The sequence below is a fragment of the Chenopodium album genome, chromosome 11 (genome assembly GCF_948465745.1).
Source record: "Chenopodium album chromosome 11, dcCheAlbu1.1, whole genome shotgun sequence".
NCBI lineage: Eukaryota > Viridiplantae > Streptophyta > Magnoliopsida > Caryophyllales > Amaranthaceae > Chenopodium > Chenopodium album.
The window spans coordinates 40,617,054-40,632,991 of NC_137844.1; positions in this window are offsets into that span (position 1 = coordinate 40,617,054).

A 15,938-nucleotide genomic window follows, 5' to 3' on the forward strand; every position below is an offset into this window, starting at 1 on the left:
CTTTGTTTTGGCCATTAGGAAGAGTAGTGGTGGCCGATTGCATCAAAGGCTTGGGTGGATTGCGAGCCAAGGCGGCTTAATTTTGTTGACGAGCCTTGTTTAATTCTTCCTTGTCGGCCGCATTCATCCAAGCCTTGTAAAAGGACGATAACACTATGCTCGCTGTGGGATTTTGTACCACCCACTTAGGATGACTAGACCAATACTCCATCCAATGAGGAATTCTTTTGGCTCTAAAACTCACATCCTTGGGAGCATCACAATCCTGTGGAGGAATGATTTGCTTCATCCCGTATTGTCTCATTACCCTGCAAGGAAAAATATAAGTAGTACTCAAAAGGCCTAAAAGCCGGATATAGGGACAATTGAAACTATTCCTAATCATATTACTATTCCCAATCATACTACTTATTGTCTCATAGCCAAACTAAAAAAAAAAAGAGAAAAAATTACCTTGCGACGTTATAACAGTAGGTGGCGCGCGCAAGACAAACTGTTGCGCGCCCCACCTGTGCGCATCCTGGAAGATTGCGCTGGTCATCCCAACGCAACTCTCAGAGTTACACTGGTTAACGAATCGAAAAAAAACGTACATGTAAAAGGAGTGGACTTCCCGTGAAATCGTTCTCGTTTGGATCTCCTCTAAGACAGTTCGAGCAAAGTATGGTTTCCGCCAAAGCCAATGAAGTGGGTGAATGACATCCCTCTATTTGCTCCACTATGGACACCATTGAATAATCTCTGTACTCTTTGCCTGTCCTAAATAAACAATTAACAACAAGACAAAAACACAAAGCACGAATTTTAAATCGTTGTTTAGTCAAGTTGTCACGAGGGGCGACGAAGTGTTCGATAAATTGAATCAAATTCATACCTTCCTTTGTCTCAATTTTGGCCATATCATTGTCATTCAAGCTAAAAAATCGCTGAAATGTAGGTTTCGAATCTTACAAGTTAGGGGTATAAGTCACGGGAAGAGTATTTGCAAAGAAGCCTATTAGAGCCTAAAACTCACCGGGTAATGGGACAATTTCATCATCTTTAAAAAGAAAAAGATGATGGTTTGAGTCCCAATGATTAACTGCAACATGAAGAAAATCAAAATTTATATTGAGTTGGATATAGCTTAATAGGGGATTAAGGTGGTATATTTTAAAAGCCAATTTATTAGAAAGTGAATTGACCCATTGTTTCAAACGTTGCTCAAAAGTTTTCACCATTATTAAAAAAAAACAGAGAAGATAAAAAAAGAGAGAGAGAGAGCAATAATTTTCTTTGTATTAACGAATGAATGTGAGATGATCAAAATCCTATACGAAACTGCACTTAAATAGACCAAAACGGTACAATTTTTCGGCAATTTTCACCCAAAGAAAAGTTCACCCGCAGGTGGCATGCGTATCTCATGAGTTAGCGCACCAGTCGCGCGTAACCAATTCACATGCTTACAACCTATTCTGTCGCGACATGTTTTTCGGGTTAATTACGTATTTCGGACTACAGAATAACGGGAATATCAACGAGATCTTATGACTAATCCATACGCTTGACTTTTTGTCATTGTTTCCTTTCTTTTTTTTTCATTATTTCCCTTCCTTTTTATTTTCTTTTCTTTTTCTTTCCCTTTTCTTTTGCGTAGTACTTTTATTTTTTTCACCTTTCTTTCCCTTTGTTTTTATTTTCATTTTTGGAAAAGTTGTCTCTTTCTTTATTTTATTTTTTCGAGGGGGGTTAGTCGGGAACCCTTTCCCTCCCTCAGAAAATTTTTCCCTCAAAAATTTTTTTTCACTTTCTTTTTTTAAAATAACACTTATGGAAATAAAAATAAAATACGATATATACAAAAAATGTCATATGTACAACAATCGTATAAAATAAAATAATAAATAAACATATACATTTTCCATAAGGCATAAGAGAAAAAAAGAAGGGAGTCAAGGTGCTCGGCGGCTCCCAGAAGGCTGTTGTACATCCTGCAAAACCCGAAACAAAGATTAATACACGTACGTGTAATAACTTTGATAAAAAGACAAACAAAACTTACGCGACCATCTGATGATCATGGCATGACAAAGCCACGAAGGCTCTCTAATAAGCATCTCGGAAAGCACATATAGTCTTCACCATGCCGTTCACGGTCTCTCGCGAAACCTGTTCCTAAAAAACAAGGACAATTATAAAAAATTGTATATGATATATAAAAAAGAAAAATATACATGTAAGGAATAAAACATATCGACTCAACCGTCTCTGGTACAAATGGTATGCCCTCATCCTCCGCTTCCGGAAGAATCTCGCAAATTACCGACCCAAAAGCAGTAGTATACGTGACATCCGCCGAAGGAGGCACCCAACCACCCAGCTCGACCCGCTAAAAATAAAAAAAGAAGTCAAGTTCTAAACCATAAATCAAAATATAAAGAAAAAGAAAAGTACTAACTGGAACGAAAGCAAGAAAAGGAGTTAGCTTGGATGTAATGAATGTCGGGTAAGATGCGCCCGGCAGTACCAGCTACTCCGCTGGATAACCAAGGATTGCCTGAGCTCGATCCTCGGTAGACTGCAAGTCCGGATGCAGCATCCAGATCTAAGAGTCCGTAGGAACTAAAAGCTCCTCGGACGAAAACTGCCAGATGACACGCTCGCCTAAAATCCAAACATCCGTCCGCTAAAGCACGAGGAGTCCCTGATAAAAAGCCCGAAAACGGCAACGAACTGCACCTGCCCGGATGGCCTCAGGGACCCCAACGATCAAACTCCATGGACGGAGATCAATCTATGAGAACACAACCACATAAAAACATCACTTGAGAAAATATATATAATAAAAAAAGATGTGTTGTCAAAATTATACTCACCGACGCACGAGTCGCCGAAAGAATCCTTTGGCGAAAGTCGCCGGCTATAGTAGCTCGCTTCTTCTTTATTGTGTCCAAGTGATGACCGATAGGGAAACGAGCCTCCCCGAGTATCCCGGGGGCTAAGAAAGGCTGGTACGAGTATCCCCAAGCTTAAAAAGATAATACAACATGACCAAAAGAGCCATAAAAAGAAAATAAACAAAGGAAAAAATGAAATAAACACGTACCTCGAAAATACGACCATTCCATGAAATGGAGATCCGAGGCACCTCAGTAGCTGCCACAGAATCCATCACCCTAGTCACCTTGCCCATAGCTGTAAGCATACGGGCATACAACAGCTCCGCCCAACTCAAGTTACCTACTTGCCCCAAATCACTAAGGAAAATAAGTAATCCGATGGCAAAACGCTCTCCCCGATCACTCAGGCTAGTGATGGAAAGAACGTGGGCAATGTATATCCGAGCCAACTACACAGGAGTACACTACCGATCAACCTCGTTGGTCGACAGCTCGTTGGCATGAACCAAGTACGGACAAAACTGCGCATACATGTGAAGGGCCACCACAAGACGGTCTCCCACGAGGTCATGCAGTCTTTCGTCTCACCCCTTCACAGCCTCTATAACCACGAGTTCGCCTCCGAAAGGAAAACTCGTGACCATAGAGAAATCGTAAGGGGTAACCGTCATCTCCCCCCACGGGAAGTGAAAAGTGTTGGTGGAATCCCACCAAAACTTCAACAACCCGCGAAGGAAAGCTGACGACGTAGGTTGACTCAATAAATCCCGAAGGGCTTCCAACTGGTGGCTAATCCCCGAAAGCTCCACCACCTTCTTCACCACCGCGGGTAATCTCTCGAAACGACCTCTCAAGTCATCCGAGCCATATAGACGCATGCTAGGCTCGTTCTAAAAAATATATATATAAAGAAAATACGGTTGTGACTTTTCAAAAAAGAAAAAGAGGAAAAGAGAGAAATGATAAAAATGGAGGCGCTAAGGAACTCACTATGCCGCGCCAACACCGAATCGAAACGTCATGGTCTGGGTCCCATTTAAGGATATGAGGGTCTAAGTTGGGAGGAGCCTCCCAAACCACATCCTCGTGGCGACGTCGGTCAGCTCCGACGCGTCGCTCCTGAACCTCCTCATGGGGACGCGTCACCCTCTTTCGAGGGCGAACTGCCTCGTTAGGCACCGATCCTCCTAGATCCTCCTTGGCATCGACAAATGGAGGGGAGTCCATACTATAATCGTTAGAATTTTTACACAAATAGGTAATTTTTTTCTAAAAAACTAATATACGAGTTCTAGACCCATTTCAACATCATAACGACTGCCGAAAGGACAAAACACAAAAATCGAATGCCACCCATTCTTGGGGGCTACGGTACCTGCAGTTAAACTCAATAAATGGGGGCTTGTAACACCCACAAAGCCATCCTATAACAGTTTCAACTAAAGCATTCTAGAGATTATTTCCATAAATCTCAAAGAATTAACTATTTCTAGATGAATAACAATCATACAAACGTAATTATCATCTACTAGACAATTTTGAAGTTCAAACATGGCAAAAAAAAAACAAAACATATACTTCGCGCCATTTTTCGGATTCAAAATTTCCCAAATATGATTCATGAAAGTAATTGCAGGCGTAACACTATAAGTTACTTCATCATCGACAAGTATAACCAAATGAGCAAGCAAGAAACAGCAAATTCGAGCTAAAAATAAAATAAAGTACCAAGAACAAACTCAAATGAAGACATGCTCATACAAGGTTCAATACTCAACCATTTTTCATGAAATTTGTTGCAAAACACTCCTTAAACATAGAATAACAACATGGAGTAAGCAATTTTACAAAAAATAAACCGAATAAAAAACCCCCAAATTCAAAATCTAGGGTTCTTCGGTTCAAATTTCCCCAAATATGACCAAAAAACAAACAAAAATAAGTGAAATACTTACTTTGGATTATGGCAAATACAAATGAGGGATGAGATCTACTTCCTTTAGCCTCGAAAATCAAGAAAAAACGAGCTTTGTAGAGAGAGAAAGGGGCGAAAATGGCGAAGGGAGGAGAGAGAATGGTGAAATGAAAATCGCGCTCAACGATTTCATTTTTGCTGATTTAAATGTCACGCTCAACTCAATCTATTGCGCGTGACAGCCCAGCGCAACTCAGAAACTTGCGCACGCCTCGCCAGTGCGATCCACTGAGTTGCGCGCGGATATTGGTCACTTAAAAGATCGGTGCTTAGATTTCGATCCGTCTTGATTTATTTTGACTGTTTTTTTTACGTTATTAGACGTAATAACGCGCGAATTATCGAAATCCTTTATATTGCTTTGCATTTTGTAGTTTATTTTCTTCTTCGTTAGTTTTTTTTTTTTTTTGCATCATCCTGCATGCACACCATGCTTTGTGCTTGCCCTAAGCATACGTTTTGGGCGATTTTCGTGAGCCTGTCCTAAAACATTCCGTAGTGGTGCTTTACATAAAAGCTCCCATAGACAGGTTTGTCATTTTACTGTACTAACTTTAGAAATGTCCCGTTTTTTTTTTCGTCCACAGCAAAAAGAATGGCGTATCGAATAGCGTAAAATTGTATGGCACAGGTGTTGCGTAAAATTGCACCCTTTTCCCAGCAACGTGATCTACCTCCCTTAACAAAAACGATAAAACTGGCGCGTCGAACCATCGAGAACAGACAGTTCTCGATTGGAAGCAAATACGGTAGTTAGTGAGCTTACTGGCTTACCGGACAGTTAAGGTGTCCGTCTACCCCTGTATAAAGAGCGAACAGAGCAAAGTCGCACCTATTTAGAGATGTGCCCCCAGTCCTGAGACACGTGTTTTCATCTTGTGGACAAAATTGCTGAGAAAGTTAACGATTTTCTCCTCTCTCACTGAATTTGGATATATGCCTCCTATAGACACCTAAAAATGTCTCCCCGAAACCAAACCCAATGATGAAAAACCTTTCACCGCAGTTATTGGTCGGTTTGAGTCTTTAACCTTTAGAGTGCTTAAATCCATATTAATTCCCAATACATTTCATAAACCAATCCAATTCCTAGCTCATTTCCCTAAACTATAACTTACTTTCCATGTTTCGTGTCTACATCACAAAACCGAGAGAAACTGATTTTTTGGACCTATAATTTTGATCCAATTATTAATTGGTTGAATAGGCCTTGAAATAAGCTTTCCAATGATATATCATAAGCCCAATTTCGATTTAAAATGAAGAAGATATGAGCCAAACACTAAACTCGTCCCAAAACCGACACCCTTTCACTAAAACGGCCATATCTTTAAATCTAGAAATTTTTTTGACCTGATTTTAATTGAATTGGAAATTAGACTTGATAAACTTTCTAATGATATATTATACGCCTTATTCCGAGTTACGGATCAAAAGTTATCATAGTTTAAAAAACGCGTAAAAAATTGGAATTACCGCGCAACAACTGAATTGCTGCATCACGACAATTGCTGACGTGTCACGGTGTCTGGTATCGTGTCGCGGTACACATACTGTGACACGGTGCTTTCCCGTGTCTATTCCGCATTTTTTCTCTCGCGCTTATGAACCTGGACACGTTTTTGGGCAAACTGTACACCGCAACACGGTGTGCTATACCATGCCACGGTGGACTAGTGTCGTGTCACGATACATATACCGTGACACGGTGCTTTCACGTGTCTTCTCCATGTTTTCTTTATGCGCTTTATGAATCTGGACGTTTTTTTGGGCCGAAATGTGGACCGCGACACGACGCTCTATGCCGCATCACGGTGGACAGTGCCGTGACACGATGCCTAATTAGGGTTTTTTCTACAGCTCTTATTTCTTCTAGGGTTACATGCACCCCCCTACTCGTCTCCTCTATAAATACAAACCTGATTTCCTCAGTTTCGGGGCACTAAAAAATCATTCTCTTTCCTCTACACCAACAATCATTTTATTCTCTCTCTCTCTCTTGCTTTAGCCTAAACCCTAGCCACCTTATTCTTCCATAATACTTCCCCTAGGCACTCCAAGGAGTCCATACTTGACTCGAGGTTCCGTCCTTAAACCAAGGCGTGAAAGGCAGAATTAACTGAGGGTTTGGACCAAATCAACTCTACTTTTATTTAATTTAATTTCAATTTGATTTAATTTTTTATTGAAGTTACTAACAATTTATTTGTGATATAGCAATTTAAAGGAGCGCGCGAAATGTGAGTAATCAATTAATTAATTACTTATTTTAGTTTAATATTGCTAGTATCATGATTAGGTTAATTTATATTTGATTTGACTAACGTTATTATGTTAAATTGCTTCCAATATTAATGTTTATTCTATTGTTATTATTGTTCATCATATTGCATGTTTAAAGGGAATATGTAATTGAAAATCACGACTAATAAGATAATTTGGACAACTGATTTAGGATCCTTTTTAATATTGTTGTTTAATTAAGTGATCACACTATTTTAGAATTATATGTTGCATTAATATTCAACCAAGTTAGCCTAATATTAGTTTGGAGCAAATTGAATCTTTGTTTGCAGGCTTTTGAGATCGCATGAAATACTTTTCATTATAAGAATCGAGTAGAGGCCAATACGGGCGAATATGACTCCATGACTCACTTCGTACCATCATCCCCGATCGTCCTTTTCGTGGTTTCGAACCATATGGAGTTAGTAATCTCATGGATTATGAATGGGGTGTAACCTTCACGGGTCAATCGTTGTTGCCTATCGTTGTCCCTTTATTCGTGGTTGCCTTAGATGATCCGTGAACGGTTTACAAGTTCCTTAAAAACTTGTTGGCGGCTCCTTACATTCCTCATTCCTAATCGTATATGTTAATTCCCACTTCCTAAGAGTGCCAAACATACTCACACATGCTTAACATAGGCGCGCTTCAAACGACGCCTACAATTTGGCGACTCCACTAGGGAGGATTCTTGGTTATTTATCGATTTGAGTGATAGGTATTTAATTAAGATGAGCGGATGAGACTTGAAAGATTCTTGAATTGTATTCCGATGATTAAATTGGCATTTTTGCTTTTCATAGACGTTTTAACATCGTTTTTAGGTTTCCCCGTAGGAAAAATTGAATAACCTAATTGCGAACAAAGAAAACAGAGGCACCAAGCAGATTTCCTGACTGTCGTGTCACGGTGCAAAATGTCGTGACACGACGTTGTAAGGAGGGTGTGCCCATCGTAGGGGATCCTTCTCCTTAAATGCCCATGGCCCTTTAAAAGCCTAGGACTTTACACTTGTTAGGGTGTATTAGGATTTGAATTCCTGACTGTTTGGGGAACCTTGAATTAGAATTGACTCTATCATTACGCTTTTTTGTAAGAAACAAGTAGGAGTCGCCAATGAGTTTTAGGAAAACTCATAAACCTCGTTCATGCCTTTGTCCCAAGTAGAATTCAAGGGATATTTAGCACGAATCGTAAGTTTACCCATGCCCAAATTGGTCTACATGTACCAGAAATGAGTTCGGGAGCAAGGGTACTAAAATAACGTTCCTTTTAGGGGGGGGGGGAATCGTTATTCTAGCCCTAGTGCGGTATTATGGTAAGATTCAATTTTATATTTTTATGAAATTCTGAATCTTTCGCAAGCGTATCACTAGATGTTGCGCTGGGTGTCACGCGCAACCTTGTGAGTTGCGCGCGCCAGACCAGCGCGACTCATTGAGATGCGCGCGGATTTTCCTGCGACAACATTGATTTTTAACCTAGGCGCCTATAAATCCGTCATAATTAGGTTTTAACCTCATGCTTAAGCCTAATTATGATCGAGCTTAGTTAGTTTGGAACTTAATTCATTTTGTTTTGGGTTAGGCTAGTTATTTCGCATTCTTACGACTTAATCAGTTGTCCATAAGCATTTTTCACATTGATCCAACACAAAGATGGTTTTATTTATCGTCATAGCACTTCCTGTCGGGACAGGATGCCAAAAGTAGATCTCTACAGGCGTTCTATACGGTGACATGGTGCTTCCTGCCGCGTCAAGGCAGCTTGTACCGCGACACAGTACAGTTCGCCGTGTCACGGTGCCTAGGGAATAAGTCAAGTCAGCTGTTGTTTAGTCTTCCGTGCTAATTTGGTCCTCGCGTCAATCATTTTGGTTATTGTTCATATGTCTAGCCATACGATCATACCACGAGTCTTATAACATCACTTAATCACCGACGAGTCAAGTATAGTCCACACACTTTCTTTATTTTTCGACTCGAGTCGTGCACCATGTCGTTTATGATCGTATACTAGGTTCATGCACCTCTTTTTTCCGTCATAAAAATGAGTGGATCGGAGTTTGTCTTACCCGTTTTCAAATGTCTATCTTTCCCTTTTCCTTTCTCGATTTCGATCAGTGCGTCAAACCATTAATTGAATTTATTTTATTTCACAGTACTTGGTCAAGGAGCAGGGATAGATTAATACTGTTCAAGTCATTACCGCAACAATCTCTTAGGTCTAAGAGGCGTTCAAAGAAAACTTTGCCATCTCCGCATTACTTATCACCTTCAAACTACTTTCAGTTCGTTCCAATGGCCACTAAGGAAGATATTGAGAACATCAAAAAATCTATCAAGGCACTGTCTGCCATGATGAAAACCCTTACCACTAGGTTCACTACCATGGAACAAAACAAGGTCACTGTTGCTACCCTTGACAAATTGAAAGAACAGATGAGCAAGATTTTTGAGGATTTCACCTATGTGGAATAGCCTCCCACTCCTTTGAATATGAAGGACAGACTCCCTGAAAAGTTCTCCACTGCTGATATTCCAAAATTCAAGCCTACTTACAATCCAGTATTCCATTTGAAGGCGTTCTCTGCAACCATGGCTCTCAAGGGATTGGACGTAACACTCTTCCCTACAGTGTTCCCTCTCTCCTTAGAACGTGCTTGCCAACAATGGTTTTATTCCCTAGATGCCAAGCATACTGCAACTTAGCAAGATGTCACTGACAGTTTCATGAATCGTTACAAGTGTAACATTCAAACCAAAACTTCTGAACGTGAACTCTCCATTCTCAAACAGAAAGAGAATGAAGGCTTCACCGTTTATCTGAACAGGTGGAGGGAAACAGCTGCACTCTTGGTAAATCCTCCGAAAGAAAGAGAGATGGTTCGCCTCTTCATCCAAAATCTAACTCACAAGTATAGGGAACATCTCAAATTTCTTCCACTGAGCACTTTCAAAGTTGTATACGACATTGGAATCAATATCGAGGACGAGATAATAAAGACTGCTAGTAGTAAAAATAATAAACTTGGAAAAAAAAAAGAACGATCTTCCTTCTTCTTCGTCTTCTAAGCACGAAAATACTACCAACAATATAAGCCAAGTTGATCTCAATGAAGTGTTAGCTCTTAATGCTCCATTGCCCAAGAAAAAGAGAACTTACACCCCTTTAGGAATGACTTATGATGCGACCTTTGAACGCCTTTACGGTTAAGGCTTGATTACGCCTGTTGGGCCATTTTCAGAGCCAAAACCTGAAGAAAGGAGCGCCAAGTGGAATCCCAATTCCCATTGCAAGTTCCATCAAGGCAGGGGCCACACTACCGAGCAATGTTGGAATTTGAAGGACATCATTCAAGACTTGGTGGATGCAAACAAACTTCCTGTCCCTCCAGGCGGCAAGAAGTAATGAACACAAGGCGCAAAGCAGATCCTTCGTGCAAGATTTCTTTTTTTTTTTTATCATTCATCTCCATTCCCCCATTCATGTCTAGCATAGGTTTTCCATTTCGAATTTCTATATGTTTCATGTGTTTCGTTCACCTTTGCCATTAATAAAATGAGCATATTTCCTTTACATCTCGATCATAGCATTTTTTCACTTATTCAAAAAAAAAAAAAAATCAATTGCCAAACCAAACACAAGGTACATCAATGACTTGAGGAACCTATGCAACTCATTCATTCCCTATTAACCATTCAATCACATATCCATTTATTCATCAACCACTTTGAGCCTCGTCTAACGATTGACCTTATTTATTCAACCTACATTCACCTAACCCTGGGATGGAAAGGTGTGCAATTTGTGTAACATTCAGAAAGCAAGTTCAAATGGAAAAAAAAAAGAATAAGTAAATAAAAAATAATGTCTAAATGCAAGTGTTCCAATGTCTTAGATACGAACACGTCTCGAATTGCGTCTCTCATCGAGTGCTCGGTACCGTGCTTGAGAAACATGAATACTAAGTGAGTGATGGACTGCATGATTTGAGATTGTCTATAGTGATTCAAAAGAATGAAAAAAAAAAGAAAAGAAATTCAAATAAAAAAAAAATATATCAAAAAATAAAACTTGCAAAGTCCAAATTTTCAAATACACAATTGCATATCTTGGGGGCTTCTCTCGGGTCTTGAGCCTTTTACCCCTTTCTTCCTTAAACCATCAGCTTAACCACATTACAACCCTTGAAAGACCTTTTTAAGGAGTATATACACTTGTGCAAAGTTCTGTTAGAGCTACGTTCGGCCTGATTCCTAACGGATACATAGGCAACCTCACATGAGGTGCGGCCACATTCATACTCACATTCATATCCACACATGATCGAGTCATTTCTAATGTTTATCTCTACCCATATAGAGCTAGACTTGGGGCTTGAACCCACGTCACTTAGCTTACCTAGCCTAAAGAGTCACCATCTCGACTCTTCTCACATCTTTTTCCATCACCATAGCCTTTGCAGCCTCACCTTAGTATCACTTTCACATACTTCTTTCACACATACATAATCATATCATCCTTCCCTTAGGAACCCTTTATCATGAAATCTTGTTCCCTACCGTGCATGCTTCATCATCTTTCAAGACAACATTCAACAGAAGAAACATTGTATACTTGCTTAGCTTCCTGACCTGAGCAATGTTCATTTCACGCATCGGATAATGTGCTTAGCAACATTTATATATCAATGATTTGTAATCATACAAGCAAATCGTGCTTAGCTCCTTGACCTAAGCAACGTCGTTATGCAATACTCAACAATCACTTCATCTATATACGTGCTTAGCTTCCAGACCTAAGTGACGTTCAAGATCATTTCTTTACACCATATATGATACTTAGCTCCATGACCTTAGTTCATTCATCTATTGTGTCACATGATGTAGTTGTCCTTAGCCTCTTGGCCTAAGAACATTCATCATGCATACAATATCTTCAAGATAAGCAATTCAATGCGACAAATAGAATATTCATGTTATTTACCTTGCTTTTATCTATTTGCTCGACAAGGAAGTTTAAAAATTCTTCCCCTTTTTCATGTCTTTTCTTTTGGAGAAATTCAAAAACTTTTGCAAAAATTTTCTCAACGAGGGAAGTTCAAAAACAAAACTTTTTTTTTTTCACGTCTTTCTTTTTCGGGAGAAATTCAATACCCTCCACTCATGACAAAAATGACGGAAATTCCACTCATGACAAAAATGACGGAAATTTTTTGCTTTTGCATATCATTTGCTTGTATCTGCACACACACTCAAATCATACAAGTACACACACAATCACAAGTCATACACATGTCATGTCATGTCAAGTCAAGTTTGGTCAAGTCAATCATAGTCTATATGAGTCCCTTGGCAAATTTTATTTTGCAGGTCCTATCTACATCCCACATTCGGGGATAAGCGAACCATCTACAGCCCATATTCGAGGACAAGCGAACCATCTATAGCCCACGTTCGGGGACAAGCGAACCTCTACAGCCCACGTTCGGGGACAATCGAACCATCTACAGCCCACGTTCGGGGACAAGCGAACCTTTACAGCCCACGTTCGGGGACAAGCGAACCATCAGCAGCCCACGTTCGGGGACAAGCGAACCATCATCATTTTTCAAATATTTAGTGATCATCTCCCAGGCGAAGACGATTCACGACGCAATGTTCTCGATACACAGAGACTTGCAATCTCATCATCAGACAAGTTTTTCCTCAAGCATGGAAAATTGTCGGTCGTTGCCACCTCTCAAGGCGAAGAAGTCAACGATTATATCACAACAATCTTCATTCGATGGATTTCTTCAAGCATAGAAAGCTACCAAATTCATTTTCCACCGATACACTGGTGTCAGATACTATCGAACATATTTGCCACCGATACACTATTGTCAGATAAGCATTCCATCCCTTTACTCTTTTATTTGTGGAACTAACATTTTTCTGCAGGTATCGGCGTATAAAGAGTGATTTAGGATCCCAGAACGTCTTAAATCATTCTCCATTCCTATTGACTAATTTGACTATCGTTTTCGAAACTATCGTTTCTACAAACTCAGTCAAAGTGGGGGCTTCTGTAGACACCTAAAAATGACTCCCCGAAACCAAACCTGATGATGAACAACCTTTCACCGCCATTATGGGTCCGGTTGAGTATTTAACCTTTGGAGTGCTTAAATCCATATTCATTCCCAATACATTTCATAAACCAATCCAATTCCTAGCTCATTTCCCTAAACCATAACTTACTTTCCACTTTTCGTGTCCACATCACAAAACCCAGAGAAACTGATTTTGTGGCCCTATAATTTTGATCCAATTATTATTTGGTTGGATACGCCTTGAAATAAGATTTCCAACGATATATCATAAGCCCAATTCCGATTTAAAACGAAGAAGATATGAGCCAAACACTAAACTCGGCCCAAAATTGACACCCTTTCACTAAAACGACCATATCTTAAAATCTACAAATTATTTTGACCTGATTCTAATTAAGTTGGAAAGTAAACTTGATAAAACTTGATAAGATTTCCAATGATATATTATATGCCTTATTCCGAGTTACGGATCAAAAGTTATCATAGCTTTAAATATGCGTAAAAAACTGGAAATACCGCGCAACAACTAAATTGTCGCGTCACGGCAATTGCTGACGTGTCACGGTGCCTGGTACCGTGACACGGTATTCTGCACTGTGTTGCGGTACACATACTGTGACACGGTGCTTTCCCGTGTCTATTTCGCATTTTTTCTCACGCGCTTATGAACCTGGACGCATTTATAGGCAAACTATACACCGCGACACGGTGTGCTATATCGTGCCACGGTGGACTAGTGCCTTGTCACGGTATACATATCGTGGAACGGTGCTTTCACGTGTCTTCTCTGTGTTTTCTTTAAGTGCTTTATGAATCTGGACGTTTTTTTGGGCCGAATTATGCACCGCGACACGGCGCTCTATGCCGCGCCATGGTGGACAATGCCGTGACACGGTGCCCAATTAGGATTTTTTCTGCAGCTCTTATTTCTTCTAGGGTTACATGCATCCCCTTGCTCGTCTCCTCTATAAATACAAACCTGATTTCCTTAGTTTCAAGGCACCAAAAAATCATTCTCTCTCCTCTACACCAACAATCATTTTATTCTCTCTCTTTCTCTCTCTCTCTCTCTCTCTCGCTTTAGCATAAACCCTAGCCACCTTATTCTTCCATAATACTTCCCCTAAGCACTCCAAGGAGTCTATACTTGACCCGAGGTTCCGTCCTTAAACCAAGGCGTGAAAGGTAGAATTAATTGGGGGTTTGGACCAAATCAATTCTACTTTTATTTAATTTAATTTCAATTTGATTTATATTTTTATTGAAGTTACTAACAATTTATTCATAATATAGCAATTTAAAGGAGCGCGCGAAATGTGAGTAATTAATTAATTAATTACTTATTTTAGTTTAATATTGCGAGTATCATGATTAGGTTAATTTATATTTGATTTGACTAACGTTATTATGGTTAAATTGCTTCCAATATTAATGTTAATTCTATTGTTATTATTTTTCATCATATTGCATGTTTAAAGGGAATATGTAATTGAAAATTATGACTTATAAGATAATTTGGACAATCGGTTTAGGATCCTTTTTAATATTGTTGTTTAATTAAGTGATCACACTATTTTAGAATTATATGTTGCATTAATATTCAACCAATTTAGCCTAATATTAGTTTGGAGCAAATTGAATCATTGTTTGCATGCTTTTGAGATCGCAGGAAATACTTTTCATTATAAGAATCAAGTAGAGGCTAATACGGGAGAATGTGACTCCATGACTCACTTCGTACCATCATCCCCGATCCTCCTTTTGTGGTTCCGAACCATATGGAGTTAGTAATCTCATGGATTGTGAATGGGGTGTAACCTTCACGGGTTAATTGTTGTTGCCTATCATTGTCCCTTTATTTGTGGTTGCCTTAATTGATCCGTGAACAGTTTACAAGTTCCTTAAAAACCTGTTCGTTGGCGGCTCCCTACTTTCTTATCCCTAATTGTACATGTCAATTCCCACTTCCTCAGAGTGCCAAGCATATTCACACATGCTTAACGTAGGCGCACTTCAAACAATGCCTACACCTCCAGTCTTGAAACATGTATTTCTATCTTGTGGACCTCAAATATTTTGTTTTGGCAAGAGCGTGTCAAGACTTCTATTCACGTGTTAGGCTCCGAACGCCGAAACAGCTCTCATTTTATCATCTTTTACTTTGTTAAAATCATGGACTAATTAAAGTTTTAATGACATATCGAGGGACTTTAGATCAACGTGCCATATTGAGAGGATATCATCCTCTTTACTCATTATTAAACCGATATCTTCTCATGACATGACATCACCCAGGACAACTTTACTTGTAAAAGCGTTCTGCACTTGCAAAGGATCAATCTAGATTCTTTAGCGCTTTAAGACTAGAAAGTTTTTATTTATTTTCAACCAATAATCTCATGGTGACACATTTTACTAAAACATAAAAAAATAAAAAATAAATAAGAAATAAAAAAAGCCCCTCTTTAACATGTTATTAGAAATCGGTTACATGGGACCATTTTGAGTGAATGACACCAGATTATTTATAAATAATTCAAATTTGAAATTATTTTGAGCGATTGACCAAAAGTTGAGATTAATTTCACCAAAATTTCCTTGAATAAATGGATATACATTATTATTGAGTATTGTGATAAATGGGTACACATTATTGTTATAAAATGATGAATACAACCAACAAAAATTATCAAAATCA